The 25,686-nt window shown below is 30.4% G+C and overlaps 1 protein-coding gene across 2 annotated transcripts in view; it reads left to right on the top strand.

Moving 5' to 3' along the window:
• LOC127716004 (transcription intermediary factor 1-alpha-like) overlaps positions 1-25,686 on the top strand; it is a 431,824-nt gene that overhangs the window by 220,406 nt on the left and 185,732 nt on the right. The window lies entirely within an intron of this gene.

The raw sequence follows: 25,686 nt of genomic DNA, 5'->3' as shown, positions 1-25,686 counted from the left end.
GCTTACTTAGTTCAAAACGTTATTTATTGTTTCGGAAAAGGAAGTACGGCACCTTTGGTCAATCCTTTCTGATTCACATAATTGGCGTTACTGTCACATCAGTACTTCAAACATTTTGTTGTTGAAAACAGATTCTGGAGAAAATGCATATATTATCAATGATAATTTATCATGTTAAAAGAGAAACACTGAGGATATTCCTCATGTGAAATCTTTGGAAATCCAAAGCACACAGAAACCTTTTCCAACGAAACATTTGATGATTAGGACATATAAATCGAAAGAAATTGTTGCATTTTCTCGTGATCAGAATTAGGAATAAACAATAAATATTGTATTAGTTTATTTGAAATAACTAGTGCTTGGCACTTGATACCTAGTGAAGAAAAACAATAATATTTATTGTTTTATTTATAATGTAATTTTGGAATTTATATTTTCCATTAAATTGGTATGTATTGAAGTACTTGTTACTCTTAACATAATTACAGACGTAACTGAGCCAATGAAAATCAGTTTAGGCAAATACACCACGCCTCCTACCAGTTTGTTTTGTTGATATTGCATTGATAATAGTCTTTCAGATACTAGTCTCTGTGATCACAGAAATGGCTAGACATTATAAGAAATATGCCAAAGGAAATAAACATAAACGAAGGCTGAAAAATTAAGTGTCAATGCAGCAAAGTAAGCTTACATTTATGCTATCACAAGCTAGAAACCAGGTTGTTAATTTTTCGCATAGAAAATTAACTGATGACGAGTATTTGGTATTATCCAGGGGTTTTAAATTCATTCCTTTACCGTCAGTCAAAAAAGCAAAGCAGGATTTATTACATGATGTCGATGAATTAGCCAGGAAAATGAGATGTCGTTACTTGTATCATGGTAACTTGGATGAAATTCATCCCTTCACAGTTAAATCTGGACACACACCACCTTTAACCTGCAACACCTTTGAAAATTACCGGTTTAATACAAAGTATGAATTATCTTCAATGCAAATTCGAAAATTTCGAAACAATTTAAGTGTTTCAGAGAGGTCCGGCATTTCTTCTCAGTTAAATGAGGAATCATTAATCATTTAGAAAGCCGATACAAGTAATAATGTTGTTATTTTAGATAAGGTCAATGACCTACTTGAAGGCGATCGCCAATTAAATACACAACATTACACCAAATTGAAAAATGTTGACCTAAAAGTACTTAGATGTAACATGTGTAATATCAATACATATGTTAAAGGCATGTACACCAAAGGTGTTATAGATTACTCCACATTAAATTACCTTAATGATGGTAATCAAATCAATTATGGCCTGGGTATATGCATATCTTGCCTAAAATACACCGATTAAATGAATCGGAATTAATAAAAAATCAATAAATATGGGTTGAACATTGAAAACATAATGCCGCCATGTCGGCCAATCATATCTCAGATTGGTACTTTCACTGAATTTATTGGACGCTATATCGATTATGTTCTAGGACCTATAGTACAGAAACAACACACTTATATAAAAGATACGTCTGAATTAATATACAAGTTGGAAAGGATTAAGCCTATTGCAGATTGCTGGCTTTGTAGCTTTGATGTAGTATCAATGTACACTAAATGCCCGATTAATGAATTATTTTCGGCAGTTAGAATTTCGTATGATAAGTTTAATAAATCAGATTACAAAATCAAATGCCAACCGGATGATTTGATCTATCTCCTCAGATAAATTTTAGAGAACAACATTTTTGATTTTAATGGACAGCTTTATAAGAAAAAAATAGGCGCCGCGATAGGAGCAGTGCCAAGCCCGGAAATCTGTGATATACTCATGTATAAAATTATGAAAGAAATTCTTTCTAAGTTTGAACATAGAAACAAAATAGGTTTTTCTATGGTAGGTATCGTGATGGTATTTTATTAATATATCACGGCGACATGAAGGAAATAAAGGATTCATTAGAGTTAGCAAATAATCATCATCCGTTCTTAAAATTGACACTAGAATTTTTTTCTAAAGAAATACTATTTCTTGATGTTATTATTTTCAAAGGAACGAGGTTTTCTAATGAAAACATCTTGGATGTAAAAACACATTTTAAACCAACAAATGCTTTCCTTTATCTACATCGTAAAAGCTGTCATAGTCGACCCGTGTTTGCAGGTTTTATCAAGGGTGAAGTTATCAGATACATAAGAACAATAAATAATGCTAATGATTTACAACATATTTTGTTACAGTTCAGATTGAACTTAATAAAAAGAGGATACAAGGAGATTAAAATCGAACAGTATATAAATAAGGCATTATAATGTGATAGATCTGATTTAATCAGGCCAAAAAAACACACAAAGGAAATTCTTTTAGTATTGGCAACGAAATTCAATCCATGCATTCATAAATTAAAACAATGCATTAGTAAACATTGGGATCTACTAAAACAGGATGCGGTATGCAACGAAATATTTTCAAGCAAACCAATAATAGCTTATAAAAAGCATAAAACTATAGCAGATCTATTGGCAACGACAAAATTAAAATAAACTGATAAGTAAATCCCTGATGATGGCGGGCCTACAATGCTTAAACCCATTCATAAATGTCATACATTTATCATTCGCATATAATACAAAAACCGCCGAAACACTAAATAAGGGTCGGATCTATGTAAAGCATTTGCAATTCTAGTATTACTAGCATCATGTGATCATTATGTTGTAATATAAATACAATAAAATACTAAAAGTATGTATATGAAAGACTTCCGAATAAGATTTTTTGCTATCGGAATTCGGATTGATGTTGGAATACGTAGATGTTAGGTGTCACTTTTATACAAAGTATATCCACTTTTAAATAAGCATTCAGACAAAATGTACACTTATATTTGGGGTAAATATAACCTAATATGACATTTCAAATAGTACCTAATTCGTAAATAACACAACTTATTCATTACGCGGCAGCCGATAAGGATTTAAACGACGCAGACATCGCTTATGCAAGAAAAATGAACTACATCATTCATTTATTGTTTCGGTATCATTTATTTATCTGTTTCACAAATGAAAACAGATATGTCCCAATTGTCGTATCCCCAAACCTGTCATATTTTTTTCTCGAATGTGGTTTTATTAATTAGACTTATCATAAGGGCTGTACTTACATATTTAACGCGACGGGAGTCAGCTGACGAATAGGATATGCTTTTCTTTCATGATCACATGAGATCACCTTTGGATTTTGGTAGGTTGTGTTGGACAGTTTGTAGCTTTCAATCTGCTTTTTGTAGACTTGTTTGTCTTCTGATCGTTTTTCGTTTTTTTTCCATATCATTGTCATTTCGTTTTCGACCTATGAGTTTGACTATCGTTTTGACCTCTTTCGCCTATCTCTTATACTTTCATAAGTTACCTTTGCTAGCTTCATCATCGTCGGGAAATTTCATTTCTTATTCGAATAGAAGCATATTGAAAACCAAATCACTACCTTTTTTATGATGTGATACACAATAATCATATTGATATCCTTCGGGAACCAGATTAGACTCTAGAGTAAATGGAATAGGCGCTGCTGATTTTGTAAACTCTTCTGCGAGTTCCATTTCAAAATAATCTTGTGAAAAAACTTTTGGTATCTATTCTCTGAATCTTTCAAAGTGCTGTTGTCGTCCCTTGTTTAAATTAATTATCGCTGTGTCAGATTGTAATATTTCGGTAATTACAAACACCAGTTTTTTTTTCAACAAACTTTTGATTGTAACAACCTCGTTCATAAGTAAACATTGATCGGTGTAGTCGCACCTGATCACGTATTTATACACTTCTTCCGTATTTGTTGATTCTTTCTTGCATCAACGATATATACATGATATATTTGAAAAGTAGGTTAGGGCTATTTGTCTCCATATATCTTGTTCAAAGCCAAATCGTTTCAGCAGGTAAAAATATGTTGTTTTAAAGTTTTTTTGTCTTAACATATGAGCACAGGGAGAATGCTTGTGACATCCATCCACCGACTGCAACAACTTCATCTAAGTCGTATAAACGGTACGCCAGTCTACTTACAATATAATACTTATTAGGACCTGATAACGTATGCCGTGCTGCAAATAATCTAGGACGTAGTGCAGAAACATTCTATGCTATAACTATTTAGTACATGGTCGCCTTATACTTGAGTAATGAGAATTACTCTAACTTTTGACATATTCTTGCCAATATTAATATTGTCATGACGGAAAGCAATTTATCATAATTGACACTTTTTGTGACTGGTTTTTAAAATACTTTACATTCAAAATTGTAATCGTCTAGTTGCTTGCTGTAATTTAATCGTGTTTACAGTGCCGATCTCCGTGCTCGAACAGAACTAGTTTTCCCCAATTTTGCCGGCAATCAATTTTTTTTAACTATCTCCAATATCTACAAATATATGTGGAATTTATATAATATATGCCAATACTATGTTTGACTGTATTACATTTGTCTTCTTCAGGGATCAACAGATGCATCACAACACTGATTATTCTCATGCAGCGTTACCCAGAAAAAGAAAACATCATGTACAGGTATATCCCTCACTTAAAAATCTAGATATGCATACCATAAATATATTCAATTATTATAATAATATTAAGAATCAAGTAGGAGTATACCTATCTGCTTTCAAAATAATTTGATCCGTCCCGTGTGTTTATACCTGTGCCATATCGGAAACTTAACGGTTGTCTTTCCTCAACATCAATATGTAGAAACAATTCATTTATTGGTATGTAAATCCGAAAAAAATCGATCGTACACCTATTTCTTTTACATAATGTGCTTTGTGTATTGTCTGTCAGACGACCCGTACTGGCGGTGGAGATAAATTGTGCTACTGGGTACAATTATTATCATCTAAATACATGTATACATGTATATATAGGACATACCAAACTGTTCTTGTAATATTTATTTATGTCAATCCCAATATATTTATTATTTTGAAAGACAAAAAACCCGCTTTGTGGATTCCTAGAAAATATATATCTTACATAAAAACATATTTTTCATACAAGAAAATCGATGGATTTTACCAACTGTAAATGTGATAATCTATATATGAAAACAGTTTCAATGTAGTTATATAATATGATATCGATAAAATCAACACACAATGTATGCTTGATATGTTAATTTGTATTGTAAAACAACTATGCAACGTCCGCCACAGAGTGCCTAAAGTTAAAACTGACCAATTTTTGTTTGAAAAAATAAACTACTCGAGATTTTGAATTTTACTTTATTGGAATGAAAGTTTCACGACATATCACTACAAAAGTCAAAAAATTTGAAAAGACCAGTTTTTGTCTGAATTTGCATGAATTTTTACTCGACATTCTTAATTTGTCTGAATAATTTTTAAAAATTCTTGACATAGTATGAATTTGTCTAATAAGGTTCTTGATTTTTCTTGACAAGTGTCTTGACAGTATGAACATTGTCTTAAAATTTCTCGACACTTCCTGTATCATCTGATAAGAGTCTGGATTAGTCTCGACCAATTCTTGACTGTCTTAAATTTGTCTCGATCTGTCTTGACATATTCTTGACATTCTTAATAATGTCTGAATATGTCTCGACATATTCTTGACATTCTAAATAATGTCTGAATATGTCTCGACACATTCTTGACAGTCTTAAATATGTCTTGACATTATCTCAACAGTATAAATTTTGCCTGAAATGTGAACAGACTTATTCTGCACTGTTTATGACATTCTATTGCTGTTGTATATTCCTTTTTATTATGGCTAAACTAAACTTTGAAGAATCAAGGATTAATTTGGTATAGTAAGATACCCATTTGGTGCAACTAAGTTGGAATACCCTGAATAATCCCCCATGTAGTTTAATTTTGATTTATTTTTATAAAACATTCAAGTAATTGTTTTCACTTGGAATATAAGTCGAAGGTATTGACAAACAGCATTTAGATTTTTGCCGTTCGCAAAACTGCCAGTCAAATTTGCTTTACTAAAATAGGTGTCCTGTATCTCTTTTGGACCCCACAATTCATCTTTTGGGTTTGTGTGGCTAAAAAAAGAGGGGGGCTTTCGTTTAGGTCAAAGAATTTGTTCCCATCTTGATTCAAAAATCTTATTCATTTTTTAGAACAACCCAAAAACATATTTTATTCAAATTTGAGTGTTGAATTTTATAATTTTTTATCAAAAATAAATATGTGTGATAACTCCTTCCTGAAAAGAAAAAAATGTTTAGATCTATATTATGCATGTCTGTTTGAGAACCATTTCATAAGACCGATGATTTCTATAGAAATAATTGATGGGACTCATTATAAATATACTTTTTTCTATTATTCCTGGAGTCGATAATAATTTTCTTTTAATCTTTGGGAATTATTCAATTTGTTTTTATGTTAAAATAATTAACTTCATAATTTTGATGAAGAAAATCCATTTCAATTCAATTTTTTTTCATCAAAATGATGATTTTCATTTTCATCTATCAACAAACTTTTTAAATTGTAGTGGCATGGTCGGTCAACTGATAAGTTGTATGGCTGATTACAGGTAAAGCAATAACTTCTATTTGACAGTTGCGTGTACTCTGGGGTGTGGAATACCTTAATTTTATGGGGAACATCCTGTCCATGTGTAATACTTAATATATTCCAACAGATGACATAACACTAATTTTTCTTCTGTTAAATGAATGATTTGTATATCATCATAATTTGCTATTTATATAAACCACATTTTGGTATAATAATTATTTACCATATCAACATTGAATATTATGAATGTAGAATGAAATATGTCTACAGTATGATTGGTTTGAATCATTTAATTTATAAGATTTAGGAATCAAAATTTGTAATTATTTAAAAACCCACATTGATATTGTTTTATATCAACACACCCACATTTGAATTATTTTATACTTTAGATTTGAATTCATAGCCATATCTGCATTTGTAAAAATATTTATATACCCAAATTTTCAATTATTTTACATGCCCAACTTTTATTTTTGTTGTAAAGAAGTGTAACTTGAAACAACAGTATATCATATAAAGAGAAATAAAGATTAAAGTTATATCATGAATATTGGTCATGATTTGTTAAACTCAGAACTGTCAAGTAAATTTAAGACAGGATTCAAAATGCTCAGAATATGTCAAGCCATACTGAGAAAAAATAAGAATGTCGAGAATATGTCGAGAAATTTGAAGACAGTATTCAAATGTCAAGAATTTGTCAAGAAATTTTAAGACCATATTCAGAATGTCGAGAATATGTCGAGTAAATTTCATACAAATTTAATATAAATGAGAATTTGTCAAGAAAAATTAAGACACAAGTCATACTTTTGGAGAATGTCGAGTAAAAGTTCATGCAAATTAAGACAAAAACTGGTCTTTTCAGACTTTTAGACTTTTGAAGTGTATTATCGGCAAAATTAATTTGTTTGTAACCAGTTTTAGCATATTCTTTATATTCTTGAATTTTCTGAATATTGCTCGACAAAGTCATGATAAATACATTTTTTTTTCTCAATTAGTCTCGAAAAATAAAGACGAAAAAATGCATAAAAATCTAAAGAAAACACATAACACAGAAAACTAAAGATAAGACATTAAATCGAAAACTAATACAAAACATATACTGTTGAAAACAAAACAGAGTCAACCCTATTCAAAACAATTGACAAAACACTACATAGAAAACAACAAACTAACCATTACTAAGAAAACTGAACAGAAAACTTATTTTTGTCTGCCGTTCCCCTTTTTCATACCAAATAACTCAGAACAACAAATCGAACTTAAATTTGAACTTTAACTCAATGGATAGCGACACTCATCCGGAGCACATTAAAAATATGGAAATCGGTTTAAAAATAGAACTAGTTTTTCCCAAAATGGTCACATGGTTTTACCTCATCAAGTAATGTGATAACCACATCAAAGACTGACAGAACCACATCATGTAATGAAATTTCAAACAACTACATTACGTTAAGTCACATACACATCAAGTAATGTTAAAACCACATTGCCTAATGACACAACCACATTAAATAATTGTGAAACCACATCGAGTAATGACAAAAACCATATTAAGTTATGACAAAACTATATCAAGTCCATACGAAACCATATCATGTAATATCGAAATATCATTAAGTAATGACTATTCCATATTGAGTTATATCATAACATCATTACGTAATGTCAAAACCATATGATGTAAAGAAAAAATATCATCAAGTAATAATAAAACAACATAACGTAATATCAGAGTACCACATAAGACAGCTGTGGCGTTCCATAGAAAGCACTACTTAGAAATTTGATACCAACAAACTACATAGAAGAATAATGACAAAACACAACTTAAAAAACTGAAGAAGGAACAATACATAGATAACTTATAAAAAGACCTACATACAAAATTAGAGAGAAAAACACTGCATAGAAAACAAAGGAAAAATAACACTACAAAGAAAACTGGAGATAAGACACCACATAGAAAACTAAAGATAACACACCACATAGAAGACTAGAGATAAGACACCACATAGAAAACTCTTTTAAAGTTCAATTCAGTTACCACACTACATTATAAACATATTGCACATATATCTTAGCAATTTTGACATCTGCTGCATACTTACATGAAAAGTAATTTGTATGTTATACAGAATATAATTGAAAGTTCTTTCCAGACATCGAGTTTAGATTGGTCCTCATACGAGTGATATTCCAAAGATTTGTACATTACCAGAAGTATACATTGTACTTTCATTTTCAACAACTTAGACATTTTGCAAATACTCCGCGTTGTATGAATATACAAAAGTCATGTCTGCTCATGTGATATATGCTTAAATACATAGATCTGCTCTGTTAACAGAGTGTACTACAATTCATTTCTTTTGCAATTAATGATTTGATATCTCGATTTCCACACATATGCGGTCGTCTCGATTTAATCGTATTACACATGTCCGAATAAGATGTGCTTTATTTTCTTTGTGACTTGAATTAAAAGGTACTGATTGTTACCATAAATCATTTAATGTTATTCCCTTGAGCTTCTTAATGGGGGTTCATGCACAAACCAATGTCTTGTTAGGACTACATTGAAGAGAATATTGCATAGGGAAACTTGAATATATTGATGGACCGGCGAAAAAATAAATAATAAAAAAAGTTGGTAAAAGAAACAAAGAAATAACTTGACAGCTGAGAGATATAACAGATGATATGGGGATGAAGTCCCCAATTACAGTTGAAAAATCAATAAAGAAAAAAAAAAACGTTTCCGAATTTCCGTTTCTTTTTTAACAGATTCTGAAGTTAAGATATGCATCCCTTTTCACAGGTAACGCCTGCCTCATATTAGTGGGCAACTAAATAAATGAAAAAGGCCAAAATATTTAAAAAAAAGTCTACAGAAATAAATCCCTCCCAGGGAATAGATACTGACTTTATATATATAGAAATGACATTGTATATAATTTGTTTTCTTTTTAATACTTCTTTTTACAAGAAGGTTTCCTGTTAAATTATCACGGTAAAATTTGTATTTATGCATATAACCATGGAATATTGGACTTACCGATTTCCGGAATAGCAAGTCTCTTTTTTCTTGAATAATTCCTAACATGAATTCCATTTCAATTTATTGATTGGACTTAAGAGGGTTTGATTTACTGCAAATTCGGTGTACCACCCTAGACTTAGACTGTCACTCTTATTATAAGCAACTGAACGGGGTTTACTATTGTGCTAATTTTTGTTATATTTTATGTGTACGAGGACCTTTTGACCAAAACAATATAATCTTCACTTAATTTTGAGATTAATGCCATATATATTTTTTATATATCATACCTCCATGTACATGTATATAAAATAAGGAGATGTGATGTGATTGCCAATAAAACAACTCATTGTCCACGTGAGACCAACTGACATAGATGTTAGCAACTATAATTCACTGTACGACCTTTAATAATGATCAAAACCTAGACTACATAGCAAGCTATACAAATCCCAACATGAAGAAATAAACAACAATTCAAACTAGAATATACCATACATGTTAGTATGTCTTTAAACGTACCAGAAGGTATATCTTACAATCCTTTTTTTTCTGTCATTAATTCTGTGTAACAGCTTGTGTATCGATCAAACTTTACATTTGTCATGAAAATATATATTGATTTTCCTGAATATTCCCAACTTTTTAATACGTCCTTTACATTGAGCAGATTATTGATGAACAGTCAAATTGTCAAATCTTTATTATTTTTTAACAAAAGTAACGATTTTAAATCTGTATGATATTTTTTTTTAATTCTAAGCTTCATATTTATATATTTATTAACATAATGCAGATATTATCACCTAACATAAAAACTGCCAACAATTACACAGATATGAATAGCAATCACATTGTCAAATCGTTATTGTTCTGTAAACACAAATATCGGTTAAAAGGCTACAAAAATAGTGTGTTGTTGTTTGTGGCCAGAAAGATATATGCACAAGGTATATGAAGGTCAGTAATAAACTTTGGTTTATATACAGATTAAGGCCTTTCCTAAGTTATTTTATTAGATTCTAATGATTCTCGGAGTTTCGAATTATGTGACCTGTGTACAGTCTGCCTTTTTTACATAATGAATCATTGTTGTGATAGAAATATGTTTTATAGGTATAACAGTGACTGACTTTCTGTTGAACCCTATTGCAGAATCTGCAAATGTGAAAAACATTTTTTTGTTGTTGAATATACATGTGGAGAAATACGAAATAAGATTGTGCAAATCTAAAAATGAATGCAACATGGACGTTGTGAACTTTACGTATGAAATGTAGGTACCAATCATTTTGAATAATGAATCATCCGACATCATATATGTACACATTTCTAAGAACGAGAAAAACAAAATTGTGCAGACATTTGCCTTTTGTAATTGCTGAAGTCCTTAATTATGTTGACTACTCCGTATATTAAATAGAGTTGCTTTTTGTATAGTATGTATAGACGAGTTGCTTTCTTGGTGACATGTATACCCACATATCCTTTCATTATACATCTATATTTTGTCCGCTTGTTTTTAGGCAGTTATCAATGTCATATTAAATTAATCACATGTCAGTATAAAGAAACAATGCTACCAGTTGCAATCGTATCCGTTGAAGAAATTCCTGATGACTCATGGGGATTTTGTCATTTACACCTGTCCATTGTGGGAAACACACGCATGAACGTCTGATCAAATTTAACCTCATATTTTGCGATAATGTTGAAAGCCTATTTTTCGAAGATATTATCTTTTATTCTATTCTGATGATGAACGAAAAAAAAATGACATACATGTCAATTTGATATGAGCGTGCGCAGAGCAATCAACATCGCTGGATGGTGTACGGGATAAGGGACATGTATGTTTTTTTTCTTTTTAGCATCTGAGAAATTTATCCTGTTGTAAGTGATACATTAAAATATAATGGATAATTATTATTTCTATTCTTCAGTTTGATTCAATTTATCAAAATAGATGATAATCATATATTCCAGGAACTATGGTTAATTCAGTACTAAGGTGTTATTATATAGCATACATCAAATACAAAAAATATGACTATTTTACTTATATCAACGTTTGAAATCAAACATTGTTTTTCTTGAAAATGTTGATATAAGTAAAATGATAAATATAAATACAGGTAGATATAATTACAAAATTTTGAATTACACAAAGACAAATGTTTATAGGCCACATTTTTTTAAACAATGCAATAGAATAAACACATAATAATGTGATGAACAGTAAAACGTCAAAAGTTGAATTAGGTAAACCGTTTGTATCAATAAATTATGTAATATAAATCTGCTATATTCAGAAGATGCAATTACCTTTACTCTTATGACTTCTATAATGCATGGCTCCAAACTCCTCAAATATTCAATGAGGCGTACCTTTTACCTTTTCATTGTCAATTTTATTACATAACTTTTTTATAATATGACATAATATGATTCCATTTGAAAGATAATAGCAACAATAGTGAGCATGAACAGATTGCTATGTTGTAGTCAGAATTAAAGCACGTTTTTAATAATGATGAGCATAAACCTCATAAAACCAGGAATCTCAATTTCGAATTTCAATGTATATAGGGAAATAGAACATTACAAATGGATAATGTTGTTGAATTGAACTGTTATATTTGCATCACTGACAGCAATGTACAGCAATTCACCGGGTAGGAACTAGTTTTTATAGTATTGTTCACTCAAGAGTTCTGATCAACCAGAATTTATTAGTATTTGCCTTGGTAGTATTTCCTAGTATTAACATTTTCATCGCCGGCCTACTTTAACTGACTTGGAGAGAAGGGAGTTGCCAACAGTGCCTGCAATCAAAAGTATTTACCTTTCTCCAATTCGAAAAACAATAATGTAGAATTTTTGTGATCTATGTCAATACTATTTGTAACTGCATTTAATTTCATAAGTCTTCCTCAGGCATCAGCACTTGTAAAATATATCATTTGTATCATGCAACCGTAGCAAGAAAAACCTCATGTAAAAGGGTTTACGTCTGTGAAAATTCTTAAGATGCCATACCATAATATATTTCAATTGAATATTTCAATTGTTATAACAATGATTAAACATACATAAGAGGAGAAAAGGATGCTTTCAAACTAATTTAATCAGTCTCGTATTAATGCATATGTTCCGCGTCGGAAACTTAAATTTCAGCAACGGTTGTTTTACTCAATGACATTTATACGATTTTCAGTCATATGCTTATCTTGTGAGTAGGTTTTATAACGGAAAACATAAAAACCACAATCTGTAAATACAATTTATGAATAAGTATGTAAGTTAATAAATGAGAATGTGAGTTTGAAAAATCCAATCTGACATTTTTGTTTACGTAGTATGCTTCGTATATTGTTTGTCAATGGGACCTTGTGGAATGTGAAGTTAAATTGCGCTACTCATTACACTCATTAGATACATGTACATAGAGATTTAGCGCAACAAAACTATTCCAGTCATGTATTGGATATGTATCCCATTGATTTTAGCATTATGGAAAATGACGCTTTGATTTAGACGGGAAAAAATAACTGTACATAAAAAACATATTTGTAGATTTGTATTGGCTGTTTGTTTTTTAAACAAGGAAGTAAATGTGATTTATGAATTGAACATCTGGTATATATGACACAAAGTTTTGATGTAGTAATCTTATACAAAATCAATAAGAAAACATGCATGCTTTATATGTTATTTTGCATTATTATACACCTATGCAACAAACACTTCAACATGTTTAGTGTCAACATTTACTAATTTGTGTCTAAATTTTACAGAAAAATAACTCGACATTCCTAATTATACCTTTTTTTTTTAATGAAAACTTCACGACATATTCTCGACATCATTGATTTATATGAATTCAGTGTCGACATATTCCTGATATTCCTGACTTTCAAACTCCATTTAAATTAATTAAAGACTACGAACAGATAAATCATTAAAAACACTACACAGAAAACTAAAGACAAAACACTACAAAGGGACTTTAGACAAAACACTTCATAAAAAACCGAAGACAAAAACTTAATATACAACATCGAAATATTTGTTTCCTTTTCTCAAACTAACAACTTGAAGTTGCTTTTGCCATACCGTATATTATGCTAGATATGGAAGTTAAGTCAATAAATATCTGAACACTTACAATTGGTCAATTCAAATAGTTAAATTAGTTATCAGATTAACTCTCATAAAAAAAATATTCTATTTTTACTTGCATTCAATAAGATGTACATGTAATATCATATCTTTTAAACAAATAGCATGATCAATTGAGATTCTGAAAATGGATAGACAATATCCAACTGTCCTAACACAATCGATTTGTAGGTTGATAACGTTTGATTTTGTCAGTTTTTATGGATCTCACCTTTTTGAATGTACCTAGGAGTTCGGTATTTTTTGTTATACTTTTTTGAAACTAAATATATAAATATCCGATGTCATAAATTTAGACTTTGCTTGTCTAAATATGGCCTTTTTTGTTGTAATCAAAATCATGATACGCCAATGAATTGCCAAATTCAAATACCGATCAACTGTACCAGTTGACCGGTATAATGACAACATTATTGTTGTCCAGATGATGTTAAAAGCTGCAACTGAGTCTTATCCAATCAGAAAGGTTGGACTCATTTTAATAAAGTCAATTGTTTTTGTTTTCTGCGTTAATTTTCTGACCATAATTTCCCAAAAAACAAACAAAATGTGTATGTAAACTATGGACAATAATGATTGTTGTCAACCAATCAAAATTACGGTCTTTATTGAAACTCACATGCAATGTAATTATTTAACAATGATCGTTTCAGAGATTTTTTTGAAGAAACGAATGGATATTCAGGAAACTTTTTTCTGTTTTAGAATGTAAAAACAGTATTCCTTCACCATTGTTCACTAATATCAGTTAAAATGCGTTTCACTTGCAAACTTTCGAAATATGAACACACAATTGCCTTGTAATGGAATGGAAGCTGAAAATGTACCACGCGACTGGAACATTTTTTAACACATCACCTAGGCTGTCGTTCATCCTTTGAACTGACATTTTACATGCATTCGCTGTTCAACCTGAAATATTCCGCTTTCTTCATTTCTCAACTGTTTTATGTATACATGTATAACGTTGAATTAAATCTACTGATGTTATATATGCAGAACTCGGATATGCGATGGGGAAGTGGAAGTGAGATTGTTCGCACCGAAGTTCGATTGTCCGTTCGCTGAAGTGAGAGGGTTTATGCCGCAAAATATTTGAAATGGTGATATTAGAATGCTTGATGAATACCATTTAGGGATTGATAATACAAACGATATGTTTTTTTGGTAAAATTAAAAACGGCTAAATGTTAGTTATTCCTCAAATTACAAACGTTGGCGTTTACGTTACTAACATGTTGGCGCGTTATTATAGTTTGCTATGACGAATGAATATTGTGATGTTTTTAATTACAACGTTACTGGAAATACAAAATGGATTCGTAAGCAGGCGGATGCCATTTTTTAAATGAAGATGTCATACAAAAAAAAAAAAGAAAACAATGAACTATTCAAGTCCTGAAGTTTTACTAAGTGCAAATGGAGGTTGCAAAAATATGTAAAACTAAGTAAGGCAAAAGATAATGCGGAGCAAAGCGGCTGAACAATGAATGTGATCTGTAAATGGGCGCAGAATTAGGAAATTTTTGTAATGTGTTTATTGGCAAAATTACATAAACATGTATAAATAATCATAGTATATGGTATAATGATGGTAGTTAGTCCATAGTACATCAGCAAAATCAAGACAAATACAAATAGTTGTTTTGTTTAATCATTTGACAAACTTATAAATAGATAATAATGGTAAGAAACCTAAGCAGCCTGAATTGGGAAAATATGTTTATTACTTAAAAATGTATTTGTATAGTTATTCTATTGGTTGGAGGCAGGGGTTCCGGGAGTAGTACGCATTTGCAATACTTTATTTTTATAAAATATTATTTTTTTAAATAAACATTTTCTATAGGACAGTTTTTTTAAACTACAATATTTACTTGTCTACTTTGCATTCTTTGGTTCTGTATATATAATATTTAGTTAATAATATTATGAGGTTTCTTATGTAGTTTTTTTCCGTTTTTTCTTATATCCCAAATAAGACTATGTCTAAGTTAAGTGGTAGTTCAATTTGGACTTTTGTATATATCCATCCATTAAGTTTTTCCCATACATCAAATACTTTTGGACATGTCCAGAATGTGTGTTCTATGGTTTCTATTGAGTCCGTTCAGAAAGAACATTTATTGTTTTGTATAACTTTAATTTTGTAGAGAAATTCATTTGTCCCCAAAATTCTGTATTGAAACCACTGTAAATTTGAATTTTTAGTTATATAAAATAACATTCTATTCACTTTATTCAAGGTAATAGTATGTCTATTTAGGATTAAGTACCAATTTTCCTGTGATGTGAAATTTGTTATTTTGTCTTTTAGAAATTTGTAAATGTCTTTTTATCCTTTTGTAGATTTTAGAAATATTTAAAAATCTAATTACATTCAATACTTTTCATATAAGAATTAACTGCTGAAATTACAGCCTGGTATATAAGAAAGTTTGTATTAATATTGTATGTTTTTTTTTTTGAAACTCGTGTCATTTTATTAAATGTCTATCATTATCAATTACATCAATAATTAACCAGACTCCTTTTTCAGTCCATTTTTTGTAAAGAGTGGTTTGATTACAAAACTTAATTTGTTTATTATTCCAAATATTAGATGTGATAAAATCATATTCGTTCTTAACAGCTACGTTAGTTTAGAGTTCAATGCAAGCATTAAAAACCTCCTGCCAAAAGTGAATTTTTTACATGTGTTCTTGGACATATAACAGTTCATTAAATTTTATTGTTTCCGAATAAGTCAGTAACTTACAATAATTATTAGTCTGTTTAATGATTCTTTTAATCCAATATAATTTAAATTCTTTTATATATTGTTTAAGTTTAACATGTTAAGTCTACCCAATTCAAATATTTGAGACATTGTTTCTCTTTTAATTTTGTTAGGTTTACAATTCCAAATAAAAGGAAATAAATTATTAATACATTGGTTAAGTTACCAATTGTTAAGATTTGGTTATGTTAAAAATAAATGATTAAGCTTTGAGATTATAAGACTTTTAATTATAGTAAGGTTTCCATTTGGGGATAAGTATTTGTTTTACCAACTATTTATTATTCTCTGTATCTCTTTAAGTTTGTGTCCATAATACAATGTTTCCATTTCTTGTCAATCAACCCAATATGTAATACCCAGGAGTGTAAATATGTTGGAACCCCACTCCAACCCCCACTTTACACACATTGTATCTTCGCTATACTTCTTTTTTTCAATCCATGCTACCTCTGGGTTTTTTTCTAAATTAATCTTGAAACCAGACCATTCAGCATATAGTGCTAAAACACAAAGAGATGTATGTAAGGATTCTGGTGAACCATCTAAAATAAGTGTGGTGTCATCAGCATATTGTGATATAAAAACTTATGAGTCTTCAATAGTAATACCTTCAATATTTTCGTTTTTTCTAAGTAGTATTCCTGAACTGTCAGCACATAACATGAATTGTAAAAAAAAATCAAAGGGAAACAATTCTGTGTTACCGCCGATTTAGTATTTGTAAAAAAAGTTTTAACCCAGTATTTTATGGAATTTCCAAAGTTGAAAAAATCAAGAACCTGTTCTATGAAAATCCAGGAGATAGAATCGAAAGCTTTTTCAAAATCAATGAGAAAGAGAATGCCTGGGATGTAATTTTCTTCAGTGTAGTGTAGTAAATCATATATCAATCTAGTATTTTCACCAATTAAGCTGCCAGGTATAAATCCTGTTAGGTCACTAATAATTAAGAGTGATCAAACAGATTTTATCAAAGTATTACTAATACCTCCTCCGGCAGAGCATACATGGTAATTTCAGCAAACTTGGTGACTATGCTTTTTGCAATTATAGATGTTATATTTTTTAACTTACTCTTATTGATTATTTTTATTTATTTTTCTCAACTTTTTTTCATTTCTTCTCTTTTCCATGGTTTATCATTTTGTTTATTATTTTATTGGCAAATATAGGTATAGAAACTCATAGCAGCAGGATTTCTAATCAGCTTATAGTATCAAGTTTGAATCAGAGACAAGACCATTATTACAGAATATATATTGTGTTAGCTATTCATTACTTATTGTCAGTTGTGTGAGACATTTTTCAGTCATTTTATATTTAAATAATGTTATAAACTATATGTGTCATGTATACTTTAAATGAAAAATAATCGTATTCAGATTATCTCATACAACTGCCAAGGGCTTAATTCAATTGAAAAACGAAGAGGTGTTTTAGATTATCTAAAATCAAAAGATTGTAACGTATATTGCCTTCAAGATACACACTGTTCTGAAAAAGACGAACGATTTATTAAGAATCAATGATGTGAAAAAAGATCAAAATGGTAACTTTTTAGGATTGAATATTAAAATTGGAGATACCAATGTTACTTTAATTACATTTTAAAACAGACAGCTAGATACCATAAACATACAACGTATTCACAGGCCAGAGTCTGCGCTTGTTTTTCTATATGATATAAACTGAATTGACGAAAAAAGGTCATTTATTCAAAATCATAAAATGCAAAAATTACATTTTGCAAATAAAACACTTGACGTAAAAGTTGATATCTAATATGAAATTATAATACATAATTAATACGAAAATACATCAACTAAAATCATATCAATTGAATAAATGACAAAGAATAGCAAATGTGGAGAGAAAAATCTGCCCCACTAATAAACATATATACATATCTAATTATAAAGATAACATTAAGGGAGGTATGTGGGTGGGAAATTTCCACAAATTGTTTGATTAGAATTACAAGTTAACACGTCAAAGGCTGATGATAAAAGGAAGTGACCACAACGCACTTACACGTGAACTCGTGCTGACTCCGCAAGATCATTGACGAATAAGAAAGATGTAATCCAATCATGCACTGGTAGTAAGTGAAATTTCTCTGCACGTGAAAACATGTGATCTAATTTCAACAATTTATCGTTTAATTAAGTAGAACAACTTTGACCCGTTGACCAGACTAGAGAAATCATACATTTACAGTATAAATAGCTCACTCTTTATGTAAGTCTTAGTAATAAACAATTAATACAGAATTGTCTTCTCTGCTGTCTTAAATGATTTTATTCAGCTTAATTTTCAATTAGCAAATAAACCTTGTTATATAGTCAAAATAGTGAAACCCCTGAATTTGATAAAAAAAAATGGTGGAATAATTGAGGAAATTGATAATCAGACTGTCATTGTAACATTGTAATTTGGTGCAAAATCAAGACCTTGATACTTTTAATTAACGAAATAATGATAATCCAATAGCCAAAGAAAATGTTCTAGATAAAAGGAAATTTACAATTTAATTGATCCCTTTAGAGAATTATATCCAGAAAGTAAAAGGTTCACTTGGAGGAAACCAATCCCTATAAAACAGGCCAGACTAGACGTTTGTTTTTAGTTTCACAGAGCATTTACTCAAATATACATGACATAGAGATACAAAATAGTTATAGATCAGATCACTCGCCCATTATTTTACATTATTTTAAAACCCAAATAACTTCAGTATTGGGAGGGGTTTGTGGAAATTGAACAATTTTCATCTGTATGATCTAGATAATATAAAAATAAGAAGATGTGGTATGATTGTCATTGAGACAACGCTCCACAAGAGACCAAATGACACAGAATGTCCATATTGTTAAGGAGGTTATAAGTAAAACTAAAGAGCTATATGTTTCCCTTGGATATAATAGAGAAAACATAAATTTAGTAAATTCTAGTGATATCGAGTTCACAATTAGTGATCAGTTATTTTTTTATAAACATTATTAACTGAAAAAAGGGGGAAAACAATATCATATGCTTCATTTAAAAAGAAAGAAACAAATAAATAAGAACATTTACTAGCTGAAGATAAAAACAACTTGGAACAAATATCGCAAACAGATGAAACTTTGAAACAGAGTAACATAATGAAAACAGATCTAAAAATTCTCAGACATAATAAATTGAGTGGTCAGTATATAAGGTCAAAACACAATGGGTAGAAAAAGGAGAGAAACCATCAAAATATTTTATGAATTTAGAGACAAAAAATTAATTTGAATAATGCTATAACCCATAATGATATACCACAACTATTTGAAAGTATAAGAGAGTCCCTAGAAGTGGAAATAACATTTATAGAGTTAACTGATGCAATCAAAAGAATGAAACATGAGAAAAGCCCTGGATCTGATGAATACACAAATGAATATCAAAAAAAAAATTGGAAAGATATAGATAAATGTGGTCATAGATCAATTAAATATGGTTATAATCAAGGTGAAATGTCTACATGTATTACCAAAAAACAAGGTATTATTACTTGCATCCCAAAAGGTGACAAATCAAAGCAATACATAAAAAAATGGCGTCCAATCAGTATTTTAAATACAGTTTATAAATTAGCATCAAGTTGCTTTGCAGAATTGTTTGTTTTTTTTTTTAATTTTAATATCTTTGGTTTAACCTGAACACAAATCAAACCCGATTTTCCAAATGCGAATTCAGCACACTTATCACTACTCCGCCACATTAAATGTGGGCTTAACTTCAGACCATCGCATTTTAGCATATAGGCACCATCGCACGCCATCGTAACAAATAACCAACTTCAGCATAGCTATCAACACGTTAGTGTCACAATTTCACTTTCGCACTTCAGTGTATTAACCAACGCACTACAGCCAGGACCATCTCTCTTCATTGTGACAATCGCAGATGAGAGTACAATCGCGGTTCAGAGTCTACATATAAAAGATACTTTTCACCTGTATGAATCATCAAATGTCTCACGTATTCCCGTAACAATGACAACACATAAGTTTTGACTATTCAAATATTTTGTCTTTGATCATCAAAGACATTTAAAATCAGATTCAAATCAGTAATAAAAACCGGACGGCATGACAAGTAGAATTAGATAAATCACATGGGAACGAAGTGTACATTCAACAATACCTTCCGTTATCTGGATGATATGTTTTCGTTAAATAATCTAGAGTTCTCTAAATATACTACCGAAATTGACCCAAAAAAACTTACTTTAACTAAATCTAACATAAACAGCAGTAGTTGTACTTTTCTAGACATTTCAGTCTCTAAAGGAAAACTCCTCACTAAAATTTTCGACAAAAGGGACGACTTTTCATTCCGTATTGTTAATTTTCCTTTTTTAGACGGCGATGTTCCTTTGGTTCCATCATACGGTGTTTATATATCCCAACTCGTTCGTTATGCCCGTGTGTGTAGTGATGTCATAGATTTTAAGGAACATAATCAATGCATCACTGGTATATTATTAAGTCAGGGATTTCGTTACCATAAATTACGTAAAACTTTTACTAAATTCTGTCATAGATACAAAGATTTGATTAGTAAATTTGGCTGTACCTGTAGAAAACTGAATAAAAACGTTATTTCACATCCTAAATTGTACGCTTATATTGTACTTAAAGCGCGGAAATCACTATGTGATCCGTGTAAACTCATCAATAAAATTGAGAATGGAAATGGGGAATGTGTCAAAGAGACAACAACCCGACCATAGAGAAGACAACAACCGAAGGCCACCAATTAGTCTTCAATGCAGCGAGAAACTTCCGCACCCGGAGGCGTCCTTCAGCTGGCTTTTAAACAAACTTATTAGTAAAGGTTATCTTACCAATGTTGTAATTAGACCTTTGATTATAATTTACATTGGCACTAATAAGATTTTGTCATCAGCAAACTAAAACATAACTAAATTTGTATTCTTTTCAAACGGGATGTATAAAGACACACCAACGTTCATTTTGATCTATAAAGAGGTTAACTCCTAACTATTCTACTGCCTGTCGATACATTTATTTTTGGCATTGCACAAGTCATGTCTTCTTTGACTGTCCATGACGTTAAAATACTAAATCCCTGGGATGTGTTTTAGTTGATTTTAGTCTCTGATGCATGATTTTTTATTATTAATTGTTTTTGGCTTTTAACTAGCTGTCAGTAACTGCGAGTACTCTCAAATCGTACTTTCTTGTTTATTTGACCTGTTGATACTAATTGTAATGCTTTTTTGTTATTTAATGTTAACTTTTTCAGGGTTATATCTGGTCTATATACCAGCTTTGATAAGTGTTTGGTATTACTATAAATGTTCACTTCTTCGTAATATAAACATCAAAATTATTTATTTTGTAAATATATTTCCTCTCTCCATTTGAACGTTACACATATACCTAACAACAAAATTATTTTCATTTACCTGTGTTTAAAGTAATTGCAAATGTCTGATATTTTCTTAAATTGTTTAACATTTCACAGCGGTATAACATGTTACTTTAATTATTCTTTTCTTTTTTTTATTTATTTTGTATTTACGTTGTATCATAGATCAAATTTATTTGTTCAGTGCATGTTCACTGGTGTTAATATGTCTTTAAATTGAGTTAAGCCATTTCAATTGATATCTTATAGTGTGTCTTTCTATGTTGTGATGTTACAATATTGTTTCAGATACGGGTGAAGGTTTAGTTCCATTAAAACGTTTAAACCCGCTGCAATTGTTTGCACCTGTCCTAAGTCAGGAATCTGATGTTCAGTAGTTGTCGTTTGTTGATGTGGTTCATAAGTGTTTCTCGTTTCTCGTTTTTTTTATATAGATTAGACCGTTGGTTTTCCCGTTTGAATGGTTTTACATTAGCAATTTTTGGGACCTTTATAGCTTGCTATTCGGTGTGAGCCAAGGCTCCGTGTTGAAGACCGTACTTTGACCTATAATGGTTTACTTTTATCAATTTTGACTTGGATGGAGAGTTGTCTCATTGGCACTCATACCACATCTTCTTATATCTATATGTTGTATCAGATCCTATTGAAAGCAATGAGACTTTTTTTCACACTTTGTTTTTAAATTCAAACCCGTCCCTTTAGCATGTTTAGTGTAATACAGCAGAAGTTTTAGTAGAAATTATAATTAATCAAATGCAGTTTGTTTATTCAACTGAATCTAAAATAAATCAAGAGTAATGGCATTTTACTAATGGTCCTTAGTTTAGAGAACCCACACATCAATTGGAACAATAACTTCAGAATAATTATGGATTCCATTGAGGACTTCTGGGCACTTTGTCAAAAAGGGTCAAAACAATCAGGTCCCTGATAAAACGTGGAATTGTTCATTAGATTGAAAAAAAAAATATGTCAGCAGTAAAAGAGGGTCTTCAGAAATACTGTGAAACTGTTAACTCGCGTAGGGGTATTAACTATATGTGGATTCAAAAAATCTCTAACGAACTGCTGGATTATTTTAAATCTCGATCTTTCTCTGAAATCAGTTCTATCAAAACTTTTGATTTTTCAACCCTGTATACCACCAATCCCCATGTGAAATTGAAAAAGCGTCTAAAAGAAATAATTCACAATGCTTTTCAATATAAAAATGGTAGCGTACGCTATAAATTTATTACTTTGGGATACATACGACATATTTTGTTAATAGTGAAAAAGAAAGTAAAACATGCTACACAGAGGAACAAGTGATCAGTAGGCTGGAGTTTCTTATTGACAACATATTTGTTGAATTTGGAGGTAGACTTTTTCAACAAATTGTCGGCATTCCTATGGAAACGAACTGTGTGCCTCTCCTTGCCGACCTCTTTGTATTTTCATATGAGTCGGAGTTGCTTTAGACACTTCAAAAACAAGTAGATCAAAGAAGCCAGATCATTTAATTTCACATTCAGATATACTGATGATGTTCTTTCTAACAACTTCACAAATAATACATGATGGTCTTTAAGTATAGATTCTAGGTACTAACGTTGTTTATCATCTTAATTACGTGTTATAGTGTTCTTTTATTTGTCTTTGTAAATTATTACCTTTAATGTTTAGTCCATTTTTGGTAATATTTATTTGGCTTGGCTCGGTACTCGTACATCACGTAATTGTGTAATTTTGCTCTAGTAAATTTTTTATTCTTGTCATTCATTTTTGCTTATGTGCTTTGTCTATATGCCCTTTTTGTTTTTCTTGGCATATTTATTTGCTGTTATAGTGATTAAGATTATAACACAATGTTGACTGCTGTACCCCTATTTCTGACTTTTATACTCATTATGATTGTTTGTTTTGTTCATACAATGTTGTCAATATAATGGAATTGTATGTGACTGTCATACAAGTGAGAGGTTTAGCTAGCTATAAAACCAGGTTTAATCCACCACTTTCTACACAAGGAAATGCCTGTACCAAGTCAGAAATGTGACAGTTGTTTTGCATTCGTTAGATGTGTTCGAGGTTTTGATTTTGCCATTTGACAAGGGTACTTTCCGTTTTGAGTTTTCCTTGAAGTTCGGTATTTTTGTTATTTCACTTTATACTCAATGATGGTAGCTTAACTGTTCTTCAAAGAACTATTGAATGAATATGTATTTTCACAATTAAGTTTTACATTTTTAAACCCGCTGGAAAAATGCGTACTCCTAATATGATTTATCAAATTTATTATATGTAACCTGAAAAGAGGAAAACTGATATAAAGTGATCTAGGTATAGAAAAAAATCTATATCAGAATGTGGCGGGGTAAAACTAGTTAAACACCCTTAGCGGTATTTCATAAAAACATGTACAATTTACAATATAAAGGGATGACATGACTGACAATGAAATGTATATATACAGTCGACGTCAAATGAAATATAACGTCTGTGTAATAAATTTTCCAGATATTTTCGTTACTAGTTTAAACGTATTGTTATCTGAAGACTAATGAATATGAAAAGAAACAGCTTAAAAAACATCCCACAAGGAGCATTTTGTTCAATATTTTTTATAATTTACTTTTAGTTTGCCCTTTTTTATCTAATAGTAACTTGTAAGTTAATGGGCGATTTCACAGATATATATGAAATTTTCAAAGCAACTAAAGTGCGTAGATTTGCATATGAATATGGAAATAAAATTACATCACTTCTAGACTTTCGGAAATAAATCAAATTGAATATTCTGTATAAATAAAATACACATGTATATGAAGCACGTAACAATCGCCAAAAATATTGAATAATGTGACGTCAGAACTATTTTGCTTTTCAGCGCATTTTCATGTTGTGCTATTTAAATCAATAAAACACAAATGCCGGTAGCAACAAATGTAATATTTAAACAAAATATGTAGAACAGGATTTCGAGAAATAATAGTTTTAAGTCAAAATTGCTGAACTTTTTAGCGATATATACTAGTAGTCTTTACGTTTGCACCAATTTTGATCAGATATTTAATTTGCGATTTCTGAGAAATTATTAAAGTTATATATATATATATTTTTTATATATTTGTGTTATGCTCAACAAACTGTAGTCGCATGAAAAATTTCACAAAATGCCTTAGGATCCCACAATAATATACTTGTTACATGCACTTCAGGGGATATTTTATACATATGAATATCGATTGTAATGGATATTTGTCTCATTTGCAAAGCTACCACAAACACATTGTTATAATCCAACTGACTTTTGTCTCACTGATGAGTCGTCGCACCGATGTGTTGTAATGGTAGATATGACAAAATGTAAAACAAGTTTTAAAAGTCTTAGCCTTAGCCTAAGATATCACGTGGTGATATGTGCATAGCTATAACTACTAAAACAATTTAACATATCAGCCACAAATTAATGTTTAGATACGAATAAAAAGTAACAAAAGTAAAAATTTCATAGACCAATTAGAACGAAAAAGTGTTTCCTCTCTATAAAACTACGAGACACATGTGTTGTGTTGTTGTCTTAATCGATTATAGATTGACCCCTTGTTTTTTTATGAATTTCTTCGAGCAATTACTATCAACAGATTGATATTGTTCAACAACATGTAAGTTATGAAAAGTACAAATCTATGACC

The sequence above is a fragment of the Mytilus californianus genome, unplaced genomic scaffold, assembly GCF_021869535.1.
Source record: "Mytilus californianus isolate M0D057914Y unplaced genomic scaffold, xbMytCali1.0.p SCAF_9, whole genome shotgun sequence".
Classification (NCBI taxonomy): Eukaryota; Metazoa; Mollusca; class Bivalvia; order Mytilida; family Mytilidae; genus Mytilus; species Mytilus californianus.
Note: the sequence above shows the minus strand (reverse complement) of the source record. Positions and strands in the feature narration are given on the sequence as shown.